Source organism: Dromiciops gliroides, chromosome 1 (assembly GCF_019393635.1).
Source record: "Dromiciops gliroides isolate mDroGli1 chromosome 1, mDroGli1.pri, whole genome shotgun sequence".
Lineage (NCBI taxonomy): Eukaryota > Metazoa > Chordata > Mammalia > Microbiotheria > Microbiotheriidae > Dromiciops > Dromiciops gliroides.
The window spans coordinates 187932921-187946999 of record NC_057861.1 but is presented as its reverse complement, the minus strand read 5'-3'; positions in this window follow the sequence as shown (position 1 = coordinate 187946999).

Below are 14079 nucleotides of genomic sequence, written 5' to 3'. Positions count from 1 at the left end.
TCCTTTGAGATTGTCTTCATTTTCTCTTATTTGTACATAGTTGTCTGTATATTGTCCCCCTTTTAGATTGTGAGATCCTTGCCTTTTTTGTATCCCCAGAAATCAGTGTGGTGTCAGGAACACAAGAGATGCTTAACAAATGCTTGTTGACTTGACCTTGAAGTGAAGGGGTCATGAATATTGTGATAAAATAATGGAATTTGGCAGATGCCCAGGGGCCCCACCTGATTGATTTAGTATTGTTCAAATTGGGTGAGAATGAGAAACTAAGTACCTACTTAAGGATGATTGGATGGAGCCCACACCTTACCAGCCCTGAGTGACATGTTAGTGTACTACCGACGTCAGCAAGAGACCACTCTCAACCAACCAGCTTGAAGGACCTCCCCTTTGGGGGAGGGAGAGAGGAACTAGGAAGGGGATGCTCACTCACAGAAGAACTCTCTTTTTGGTGAGGAGGATCCAGCATGGCAGCAGATGTAGAACAGGGTGGGGGAGCCCTCTTAGTGGTTTGGGACACCAGCTTGGTGGTGAGAGATTTCCCATGGGCTGCTAGGAAAGGAAATTACTTTCTTTCTCTCTGGCTATACCAAATTAGATCTGAGCTAGGATTTCCATGCTATAAGGAATCTGTTCTCAATCTCTCTCTCTTCACTAACTTATATATTTTAATAAATCTTTAAAAGCCTAAACTCTTGCTGAATTTATCAGTGATTATAGCCAGCTTCCCCCCAAGACTGGGGGGGAGGTCAGATTAGAACCCACAATTTAGATTTTAAACAACACAAGATGGCCTATGTAACTACAAATCTAGCTCTTTCCAGCATACTATGCTACTGAAGAAAGGGCTTCATGTTGGCAAAATGGTATCAAGACAAGCAAGAATCACTTGCTTGGAGAAAAATGGGCAAGATTTGTGGGCAACATATTTTCCTTTATATTCATGGATATTGTCTGTCTTTAGGGAAATTACCTGGAAAAGATAATAACACAGAATGTCAAGGTTTCTAGCACTGGCAGCCTATACTCACATTGTTCTGTTTATTGATTATTCAGGATCAATTTGATGTGAAGTTCAGAAATTCTCAGATTGGTTTAGGGTAGCGTATTTGATAGATGCTGTTCAGTTGTTTCAGCTGTGTTGGACTCTGTGACATCATTTGCTATTTTCTTGGCAAAGATATTGGATCAGTTTGACATTTCCTTCTCCAGCTCATTTTATAGATGAGGAGACTGAGGCAAACAGTGTTAACTGACTTGTCCAGGGTAGCATAGCTAGTAAGTATCCGGGGCTGAATAAATCTTCCTGACAATACGTTAGACATTTACTTAGCACCATTATCTTTTCCTACTTCTAATATGATAGACATCTCTTTCCTTGATAATCATCATTGATTTTCCTCTTGAGGAGAGATTATTTTCCCAAGTATTGTTTATTTCTTTGCATCCCCCTCCTCATGCTGATTTCCTTTCCCTAAGATTTTTGCCCTAGATAGCTGTTGACAATTCAACCTTTCTTTACTGAATTCACCTAAGTGAGCCAATTGGTTTCTACTATTTTTTGGATAATTTATTCCTCTCCCTTGCCTATTTCTAAGAATGAGGCTGAAATCCATAGATGAAACATGAAGAAAATGGTGCTTCTTAAAGGCCTCAAATATTGCAACTTATATTGGGCAAAACCCAAACCCCCAGATTGCTTTCAGATAAACTACTATAGAATTATACTTCATATACCTTTCATTTATGAAGTTGATTTTTTGAACATAGGTATAAGGGATAGACTTTAGGACAAACCCTATTAAATTTTGTTGCAAGAGATTCAGCTCCAAATTCTGGTCTCTCAGTATTTTTTATTTTTTTGCATCCTGACTCCATTATATAGTTCAGTGGTTCTCATATTTTTTTTTCACAATGATAAAACCCTTTGGTTTAAACAAATCTTTATTAGATATATTGTAGTAAATTTCTCTAAAGCTATAAATTGTAATGCCCATCAACAAATAACATTAAGTTCATTAAAAACAAAATAAACAGATTTGGCTGTTTGAGGATTCTTTGAAGCCCAGTATTAGAAACACCGACCTAATGTATTAGTCTAAAATTCTTGTAATCTGAAATTGATGAGCATGAAATTTATGCCTTTGTTTAAACCATTGATAAAAATATTAAACCACACAGAGATAAGGACAGTTCCCTAGGACACTTCATTGGAGACCTTTTTCCAGGTAGACAACAAACAATTAACAACAACTTTCTGAATCCAGCCAGTCAACCAGTTTTGAAACCATTAAATTGTTTGACCTATGTATCTAAATCTTTTCCATAATATTTCTATGAAAGACTTCAGCAAATGCCTTGCTAAAATCTAGAAATATTCTATTGCAAGATTCTACTTCTGTTCCAATAAAAGACAAGAAAGGTATTTTTGATATAACTTGTTTTTCTAAATCCATACTGGATTTTTGTGATCACTGTTCCCTTTTCTAGATATTCATTCACCCCCTCTTTAGTTATATGTCCTAGAATTTTGCCAATAATCAAAGTCAAGATTATTGGACTCTAATTTTTAGACTCTCTTCTCTTCCCTGTGTGGGGGAAAAATTAGGCAAACATGTTCTTTTCTCCAGTTCTGTAGTACTTTTTCCTGTTCTCCACTATCATTCAAATATAAGTAATAGTGCTGTATAACAACAAATGCCAATTGTTTTAGTACCTATGCATATAGTTAACCTGGGCCAGGTGACTTAAATTCACCACACTTAGCTAGGCTCTCTACTATAATCTCTTTCCTTATCTCCAGAGGAATGGACTGGGTACTAAACCAGTGATTTCTTTGGTAGAGGGAGCTACTGGTGAGGAATTCTCTCTACCAATGCAGGTTATCACCTTTGCTTTAAATTATAGTCTTAAAGAGACCTAGATCATTAAGAGTTTAAGTGACTTTCCCAGTGTCACACAGCAAATATATGTCTAAGTTAATACTTAAATCCAGGTCTTTTTGACTCTAAAGTTTACTTTCCACTACTCTATACTGCCGTTCATGGGAAGTATATTAACCTTAGCAGAGAAAAAAGTAGCAAGAGATAAACTAAAAATTTCTGCCCTCTCTCTGCCATTACATCCAGTATTAGCAGTAGGTCTATTGCTGCTTTGAGATTTTCCTTTAATAAAGTTTAAAAAAATGAAGAAAGAAAGAAAAAAAGAAACAAAACCCCTAACCCTCCTTTTTAAAAAATTGCCCGTTGTTTTCTTTGCCAGGCTACACTGATTTTGTTCTTTAGCCTGCCTAAATTATAATACTAACTTTACAGGATCATTCACTGTTTCGTATTTGGCATCTATTATCTATACTTGTTTCCATACATATCTTAGAAAAAAAAAAAAACAACAACAACCTCAATAATTTGGTGAATTCTCAGTGTCCTCCTAATTGGTTTATTCAGACAAATCCTATTTTCCATCATCATCATAATTGCTTTTTGTCTCTTTTAGAACTTCATTTTTGAATTTTTTATCCTGAATTTACTTTCCTTTAGAGAATTTTCATCCATGGGATCCTACTTTTTCTTCCCTTGAACTCTTTGATATTTGTTTTCTTCTGATTTATGATGCAAGCCAGCCTTTAATCACACTCCTCTATCACAAACTCTTGGAGGTTATAGGCCCTTTCTTCCATATTTTCCCTCATGCATAGCCCAGAAACCAGATCCTTCAGTTCTTACCGATTAGGGGGACAGGTCCAGAATAGAATTTTTCCTCATAAATATCTCCTTATCTCAAGAAATCATTTGCTATTCGGCTTCATGCCTAAAATATCATGTTGTATCCCAGTCAAGTTCAGTAAGTTCCTCTCCAAAATCTATACTTGTTTCTGTGATCTGGTATACTTAGATTAGGTTTAAAGAATAAACATTCTAGACATGGGGAACTCATGTCTAGAAAGAGAGGAAAAAAATCTTAAAGTTCCGACAATACTTCTTTGTATAAATGCATTTTTAAATTAAAACATATTTTGCTAAAATAATAATATAAACATTTAAGAAACTCAAGACACACATGGGCAGTGAGGTGACACAGTGGCTAGAACTCTGGGCCTAAAGTCAAGAAGACTCATTTTCCTGAATTAAAATCTAGTTTCACACACTCAGTAGTTGTGTGACCCTGGGAAAGTCACTTAACCCTGTTTGCCTCAGTTTCTCAACTATAAAATGAGCTGGAGAGGGAAATGGCAAACCATTCTGTTATATTTGCCAAGAAAACCCCAAACAGGGTCATAAAAAGGAGAATATGTCTAAAAAATGTACAACAAAAACATACACACATATATTTATATATCTATATATTTATGCATAAATGCATTTATTTAATCTACTAGGTTAAATACATGACTGTGTCCATATAAGTGGGGGAAGGGGAAACAAAGTCTGAGTTCCAAATCAAGTCTGATTCAAATTGCCCTGGTCCCTCCCCTCCTCTCCAGACCCCACCTTCTAGCCCTCCCTTTGCCAAGCCCATTGATTCCCCTGCCAAGGAAGTCCAGAGATCTAATGTGCATGTGCAGCTTTCTCTACCTGCATTTTCAACTTCAGGCTCATCCCTTTCCCAGCCTGGCTGTGCTTCTGACTCAACCTTAGAAAGCCCTTTAAATTCCAAATATACTCGTTTTGTTCACAATTTTGCTAATCTGCTTTTGTCTTTAATTAATAACCTTCTCAAGCATTTGTATTATGAAAGGACCAAAAGACAATATAGAGGGGTTAAAGAAGACAAACTTAAGCTGAATAAAAATGACATTCATCATCATAGTTCAAGACTCAGCTTCTTTTGCCATGGAAGGGTACATATTTTACAGAAATGTAGAAGTAAGCAGCAAGGTATCGATATGAGTATTGGGGATTTTAGATATCAGAATCAAAAGTGTTTTAAATTCACTCAGAGTAATAATGTCAGTTCAGAGGTTACATAGGATTTCTATGCTATTATATCTACATATTGAAATTAATGGTATGGGTTTATTTTCATAGAGATTTCCATGCTTCTGAGATTGGGTTTTATACTTAGCTTTTTTAAAAAAAGAATATTTGTAAAAACTTTTTATAGTAATATGATCAAGTTTATATTTTATAATACTCTTATTAATGTTAAGTTCATATTAATTTAGATTTCCCTAGTTTGATTTTCATTTTCTTTTATTGTTCTATGTGTATTTTCTTCTATTCATTCATCGAATTCTAAAACATTGCAAGATGGTTTTGATTTCATAATACAATGTTAATTCTAGGAGTATTTTGCTCCCGTATTCTGAGTTTGTTTTTGTTATTTTTTTCTCTCAACTGATTATTTGATCAAACTCTTTAAAGCATTTCCCTGGCAAATTGGTTGCAATGGCAAGTGTAAATTGATTCTGGAAGTATTATTTTTGATAAGAATATCCCCCCCAAAAAAAGAGGGGAACATTTGTAAAAGTTTTCCTTTAAAAAAAAAGTTTTCTTTGAGATTGTGTTGTGTTCTAACTTGTACTTAAATATGTTTCAATTTTTCACAAAAGTAATTGTATACTTAGTAAAAAAAAAGGGTATTATTTGAAATTATTGCATAATTATATATTATATTCTGAGTCAAGTTGTATTTACATTTTTTGTGATCATTTATTATCCTCTATTTTTAAATCCATATGAGACTTGGATTATGGGAATATATCATTTAAGACATTAATTGCCTTTATTCTGAGTTATCAGATGCCAGTTGGCCAAGATGCCATGCAATCACAAGAGGAATACATGCAAGAGCAGACATTGAACTGTCACATGGGGGGAGACATACAGGAAGTCAAGGGATAGCTGAGGGAATGGCTTTTGACTAATGTTGAGGTCGAATTCTCTTGGTTTAATATTTTATTTTCTTTTCCCCCACAATACTGTACAGATGGCTGGAAGTTTTGATCCTGCCAATCTGATTCTTCACCTGGCTTCTATGCTCCCTCCTATATGCCTGATGCCATGGACATTTCAGTCCCCTGCATCTGATTAAGTCTGACTCAGTTTCCTCCAATATGTTCAGTGGCACCTATTTTAAGCCTGGTATACTGCATGGACAGTATATATTGCTCAAGTGTGGGAATGCTCATATCCTATCATTTCTCTGTTCTTTTATGGTAACCCCCTAATTATCTCAGGTGTCATGATAAATACAGTGTTGAATTTGGCCTTGACATCTGTTACCAATAATATTAGATGTTAAAATTTATCATAATGGCATGAGGATATTTAGGCAGATGATGCAAAAAGTGATGAAACAAAGATAAAAATTATTTTAAAAAATTAATATCACAGCAATTGTCTTCTCAATTTACCTTCCACAAGGGGGACTATAGCAATATTAAGTTTTAGAGAATGTTTCAATTTTTGTTTTAATTATATGTTTCATGTGTAACAACTAAGATTCTGAATTCCCTTAGAAATGTTTTTGAGAACTTTCGTTGTTTGATTTGATTATTGACAAAGCTATTTTAAAGTTGTGTTAAGCTCAATTTTGGAGGAAATTTTCCTGGCTGATTACCAGTATCCACACATCAACCCCTAAAAAGACTTCCATTCCATGTCTACACCCAGAGGACATCTGAGAAAAGACTTTCGAAGACTTTAAATGAACAGTTTGGTTTTGTTGTTTTTCTTTTTTCCTTCTGTTATTATATACACCATTTGTAACATGTATTCTCTGCAGAGGCCCTCCCTTTGCAAGACCAATGTCAAAGCGTCAGTTCATGTGGGACTGCCCCTCTGGACAAAACTTTCCTCTCTACCTTTTCTATATTGTTATTAACATATTGTTAGTTAGCATAGGTTATTATAATCTGTTATTTTTGACTGTTTCATCAAGGAAACACTCCGTTTCTTGAAGAAACAAAGTGGGGACTGTAATGATTGGAATGACGCTACCTGCTGGAGACTTACTGTAGAAAAGCTCTGCCATGAGGTGAAGGTCTCTGAGGGCAAGACCATGTGTCTTTTCTTTGGCGTCAGGAAGTGACATTTGCTAGTGGGAGGAAGAAGGGGGAGCTTGGTGCTCTGAATCGCTCTCTTTTGTGTGGATTCTGGCAGAGAGTGGAGCTTGGAATGCTCTCTCCTTTTAATAGATAGAGGAATCTAGTTCTTTCTCTTTCTCTTCATCAAATTCTTATTCTCCTTAATAAATGCTTAGAAGTCTAACTCTTGTTAAAGCTAATAATTTCTTGGCGACCACTCATTAGATTTTAGATATACTAGCTAGAATTTTAGCCTTTACAATATATGTGTGTGTGTGTGTGTGTGTGTGTGTGTGTGTCTGTGTATCTGTGTTTCTGTGTCTGTGTGTGATTTTACCTGGTTAAAATTATATATGTATATATATAATATAAATAATACATCTTTCCATCCTGTATTTATACATACACTAATTTCACTGATTCTGTCACGACTTAGCTTAGTCTAACTGTTCTTAACTTTTACTCACCTATAGATATATAAAGCTTTGAAAAAAAGTCCTAACTCCCATCTGTTGACAGATTAATAAGCTGCTAAAATCTTGGTCAATAATCAAGTAGCTTTAGCTCTTCAGTCTTATTAGTGATATTCTCACAGCCTTCTCATCATAACATGGAAATATACTGCTATACCCGATCCTAGTCTCACCGTTGATCTCCAGTGCCATATTACCAAATATCTGTTGTCCATTTTGAACAAGCCATCCCCCAGTTATCTCAAACTCAAAATTTTCAAAACAGAATTCTTTATGCCCTGCTCCCAAATTCACCCTTCTTCAAAACTTCTTTATTTCTGTCAAGGGCACCACTAATAGTCACCCGGGTTTAAAAACCTTAGTGTCATTCTTAAATCCTCAGTATCCTTTTACCTCCCATATCCAATTTAAAAAAAAGTCACGTCTCTTGCATCATTCCCCTTCTTTCCATTCACATAGACATCATCCTTGGGGCAGCTGGTGGCACAGTGGATATAGCACTGACCTTGGAGTCAGGAGGACCTGAGTTCTAATCCAGCCTCAGACACTTAACACTTACTGGCTGTGTGACCCTGGGCAAGGCACTTAACCCCAGTTGCCTTACAAAAAATGAATAAACAAACACATAGACATCATCCTAATACAGGCCTGAATTATTATGATAGTCTCCTAACTGGTGTCCCTACCTCATCATGGTCTTCCCATTCCTAAATTCCCTCCACACAGCTGCTTAAATTATGTAAGCAAAGTTAGGTTCTGACCATTTCACATATCATCCCACTTTAATAAACCCCAATAACTTCCTATAATTTCTAGGGTCAAATATAGATTCGTTTGTCATTTACAACTCGTTATAATCTAGCCCTAACCTACTTTTCAGCCTTATTTCACACCACTTCACACATTGCAATCTATGGTCCCACAGCTTGGATACTTTGCTATTAATTAAAAAGTGTTACTCCCCTCTATGCTTTTGTTTTGGCTGTCCTATGATGGGAATACATTCCCTTCTCATTTTTGCTTTTTAGAAACTGTGGTTTCAGGGGCAGCTAGGTGGCACAGTGGATAAAGCACCAGCTATGGATTCAGGAGGACCTGAGTTTAAACCCAACCTCAGACACTTGACACATACTGTGTGTGTGTGTGACCCTGGGCAAGTCACTTAACCCTCATTGTCTTCCCCCCCAAAAAAGCAAAAACAATAAACCCCCCTAAGCCCCCTAAAAACCATGGATTCCTAAGTGCCATTTTATGGATTAAAGGCTTTGTCTGTCCCCTCTCCCACAATCTACTAGTTCTCCAATGTTAACTTGGTTTTTATGTATTGTGTATGTATATATATATATGTATCTATCATCTATCTATCCATCTATCTATCTTATCTTTCCATCTATCTACAAAAAATATGCAACCTCTATATATACAAAGATAAAAACAACAACCCTGCCTTTGGAGAGTATATTTTAAAGGGAGAGTGCATGCTGTCTCCCCCATTAGAATGCATACTCCTCAAAGTTTCTAATTCTTGTGTCCCTACATCTTGGCATAGTTCCTGGGGCATAGCAGGTGCAGAATAAATACTTATAAATGAATCTACAAAGATATTTCTTTACAAAGAAATCCTAGACTTTTGCAGATTTTTCCCGAGGAAAAAAACAGAGTCGGAGTCCCTTAGGCAGTTGGATGTTGGACATCACATCCCTCTGGCAACTCCTGCCAGGGCACTCGTGCTAAACTGTATTGGTTCTGCCTCTCCTTTGGATCCACCAGTGTCACTGAGAGGAAAAACCTGCTGCATGGGCAACAGCTTGTTTTCCATTTGATCCGCCCAGGCCAGCACCCTGGAAAGGACACTCCAGCTACTCCTCATGGGCTAGATACAACATGGGATGAGGCAGTTATTGGTTATAAGTTACTCAGAATCTGCGGCTCCCATATCGGACTGCACAGACACACTGTGGCCTGTGGCTCTTCAAGGCACTGATCCATGGTTGTCCACGACTGGTGGAGGCCTACTACTCCTACCTTCTTTCTATATCTAGTCCCTTACACAAGACTTTAAAAAATATGAAAGCAGAAAAGCCTTATAATACACATAGTAAGTGCAGAGTTTCCTTTCCTCCAATTTTCAATGGCTTCACAAGTTATAATTAATGTCACTCAATAAATGGCTAATTAACAATAAATCACTTCTTGTTTTGCATTATTTTTAATATGCCGCAATAGAACCATTTTAAAAGGTAGTTTTATAGAACTATGGAGGCATTACACAGTAGTCATCCCATATGGTACAGGTCTGATCCACATCTTTGCACATTGTTTTGAAAGGGTTTTCAGAAAATTAGCTTTTAGGTCATGATATAGAAGCCATCACCTCCCCATGATTCTCTTAGCTATGCTAGGGGCAATTTGCTTCATTTATTCACGCAGGTTATTGTTTTGCCATGAATAGCTCATGTTACGCGCTTACAGCAGTTTTTTCCCCCATAAATAAAGTGGTTACAGCTTCATTTTTACCTCCTCTGAAAAACAACATGTTGCCCCTGGCCGCCTATAGGGAAGATGATTCATTCTATATAGAACCAAACTGTTTTTTCCCCTTCCATACATAATTTCCCTGTTCTTTGCCCTAATTAATTTTACTCTTTTCTCTTAGAGGCAGTACTGTAGGGCATATGGATAGAGAACTGGCTTTAGAGTCTGGAAGACTTGGATTTAACTCATATTTATTGACTGAGTGGCTACAGGCAAAAACTTAACCTCTCACTACCCTTGGGCATTCCTCTAAAATGATAAGTGCCAGAACAAATACTGACCTAAATTGGTAAAGAATTTGCTCATTGGAAGTTCCCTATGTAATCATATTAAAAGTCTGGTTTCTTAACACATAAAAACAACACAATGCAATACAACAAACACAACACAACAAACTAGAGCTACCAATTTGCCCCTAATATATGTATGTATGTATGTTTGTATATATACATATATACATTTATATATAAATACATACATACATACATACATATATATATATATATCTTTTCTAGTCACTTCTTACTCACTTAATTCTCCAATATACTCTTTGCTGTATATCACTTTACATTGTTTCCTTACCAAATCTTTCTGCCTCTCTAAAGATTTAGTCCTTGACCCCCTTATTTCTTCCTTTTCACCCCTTCACTCAGTGACCTCATTTGGTTGAATGCTTTAGTTACAACAGCTATGCTGACAATTCCAGAACCTGTCCCTCCACCCTTGACCTCTGTCCCAATGTATCACTAATCTGTCAGTCATACATCCCCTGCTGGGCATTCCAGCTAAAACTCAACCTATTTAAGAAGAGATAATCTTTCCTTCTGTGCCTTCTCTATCCCACTGCTCAGATCTCCTTGGGCAACTCTCTTGCCTGTTCTTGCACACGGTTTCATTGAATGTCAATATCAAGTTGAATGTCTAAGGACAGACAATTTCATAGCCTGGGGCCATCATAGCCAGCAGAGTTTATGCCTATGTCTGGACATACTAGTAGTATTGGGGACAGTGAACATTTGATTCTGCAAGGGAATAATTACTAATTGCTAAAGGCCAAGCAGAACGAATAACTAGTTTTATAGCAACAATTATATTTCGGTTAGAAAGTCAAAATACTTTGTGATTTTTCATTTAGTTTGCTTGGAAGGCAGTGTGATAGTGGTCCTGGTCCTCTGTGAACTTTGTCAGGCAAGGAATTAATCCATTCAGGTCAGTCAGATAGCATAGTAAATAAGTACTTCAGACATGGTAAGTAGCAGCTGGGTGAAATAGTGGCTAACAGCAGTAGTCTCCGAGCTAGGCTGGACCTGAGTTCAAATTCTGGCTGCAAGTCACTTAACTTCTGTCTGCCTCCACTCATTTATCTGAAAAATAGGGATAGAAATAATAGCACCTACCTCCTAGGATTGTTGTGAGGATAAAATGAAATAATCTGCATGAAGCATTTTGAAAACCTTAAAGCACTATATAAATGCTAGCTACTATTATGCTAAATATTGTAAAATCCTAATGATTTATGCTCTATTTGGGGGAAGGTCACTTTGATTTATTGAAATGCCTGAATTTTAGGATATGTTGAAGTGATTTTTCAAAGTTGTTTTCAATTTTCATGACTGCACATGTAGAATTGATATCAAATTGTTTGCCTTCTTAAAGAGGGGGACAGGGAAGAAGGGAGAGAGGGAGAGAATTTGGAACTCAAAATTTTTTTAAAAAGTTAAATTTTTGTTTGCATGTAATAAAAATTAAATTAAATTGAGTTAAATGGAATTAAGTGGAATTAAAATTTAATTAAATGAAATTAAAATTAAATTTCTAAAATTTGCTGTCAAGTAACATTATTGCTAAGAAAGAGAGCTCTCTTTGTTTTGAAAATCTATGAGTGGGGCAGCTAGGTGGCGCAGTGGATAAAGCACTGGCCCTGGATTCAGGAGTACCTGAGTTCAAATCCGATTTCAGACACTTGACACTTACTAGCTGTGTGACCCTGGGCAAGTCACTTTACCCCCATTGCCCTGCAAAAAAAAAAAAAAAAAAATCTATGAGTACCTTAAAAAGGCTCAATGAGGGGGCTCATGAATTCTGAGATAATGGGTTTTAGAAATGTTGAGTTTTAGACACCTATGAAACAGTACATTAAAGATTTTAAAAAATTCAAGATATCCATCATTAGTTGGTGATACATGAGTGGAGCTCAGAGAAGTTAGAGCTGAATATACAGGGTGATGTGAACCCATGGGACCTCATAAGATGAACAAATGAGAGACTATAAAGGGAGAAGAGAACACGGTCCATCACAGAACCTTGGAAAACAAATATGCCAACTTTGGTATTGGGACAGTTAATTGGGTGCTTGCCTTAAGATTAGTGTAAGAAAGGAGATTAACAGCCTCTTTAAAAAAAAAAAAACAGGGTTCATCAATGGGAACAAATTTTAAAACACAAGTAAGGTTAAAAGAACTAGGGACATTGAAAAAGAGAATAGGGGAAGGAAAAAATACAACCAGCAAACTCACCACCACCCTGAAACAGTAGTTTCAAAAAGAGCCAGCTGCGGGGCAGCTAGGAGGCACAGTAGCTAAAGCACTGGCCCTGGAGTCAGGAGTACCTGAGTTCAAATCTGGCCTCAGACACTTGACACTTACTAGCTGTGTGACCGTGGGCAAGTCACTTAACCCCAAATGCCTCACAAAAAAAAAAAAAAAAAAAAAAAAAGAGCCAGCTGCACAGTATCCCTCTCCCTCTCACACACATGCTGAAGTGTACTCTCTTCCGGTCTTTCTCCCAGAAGCCCTCTCTCCCACAGGAAACAGGGCCAACCATACACACATCCCCAAGCTAATTGGCTGGCCGCACTGATTGACAGAACAAGTGTCTCTACAGAGACAATTTCCAGAAACTGAAGACCACCCAACCTGTCCTCACTGGGCTTCTCGTCATGGCAGGTTTTCCCTCATTATAATTTTGCCAGGCCCATGCAGGCAAGCAGGTGTCCCGTGTGAGGCCAGTGTGCACAGGTGTGTGCCAGGGACTCCAATCCCAGTCAAAGATGGTGTCACAGAAACCCCAAATCACATCCAATTCCTTACATCAGTCATTATGACATTGAACTTTCAGGTCCTATAGGAGTGGAGAATTATATCCTAATTGGTACTTATAAGTTGATGTTGTTAATTTCATTTCCACTACCATAAAGCATCCATTAATCTATATGTGAAAGATTAATCATTTCAGGGTCATACAAAATTGGGGAAAGGATCAAAATCCTCTGGGAATGGTGGTAAACATGAGCCAAGTAAATGATATATTTTGATGGGATGGGATTATATCTAGACTCTAGAGTGGGGACTCTGGAGAGGCATGGAAATGGAAACGACAAGTCCCACCCAAGCTTGCACAAATGGCTGAAAAGAAAATAAAGATGAATAAAGAATAGCTAGATCCCAGGGAAGCTAGGTGGTGCAGTGGATAAAGCACTGGCCCTGGATTCAGGAGGACCTGAGTTCAAATGCAGCCTCAAACACTTGACATTTGCTGTGTGACCATGCACAAGTCACTTAACCCTCATTGCTCTACAAAAGAAAAAAAAAAGAATACCTAGATTCCACTTATGCCTATGAAGTTACTCAAGCTGATAACTCAGGGATTGTAGTCTCATGTGGGAGCTTACATAGATCTAGTACCCAAGTTGCTATTCAGTCACATTTCTTTAGTGCCCATGTAGGGCAAGTGCTCCTATAAGTGGCACATATATTATATAAAAATTATATACTTACTCATCTGACAAAGACAAGAGCCACTAACACCTTCTTGAACTGGAGAGTGAAACATAAGTCATGTCTCTCCTTTCTCTTTAATGAACCACAGCTGCTGTTATGGGCAGCAGTGCATGCTAATCTTATATTTGTGCCCTAATTAGAAATAGTAACTTTTATAATTTATTGTTAGTTTCCTGTCTTCTTTCTTAGAAATAGGGAAGAAGGAGGTCCAAAGCTGTATTTTCCAAATTTGGTAAGCTTTATTTACAGCTATTTTTCATCAGCA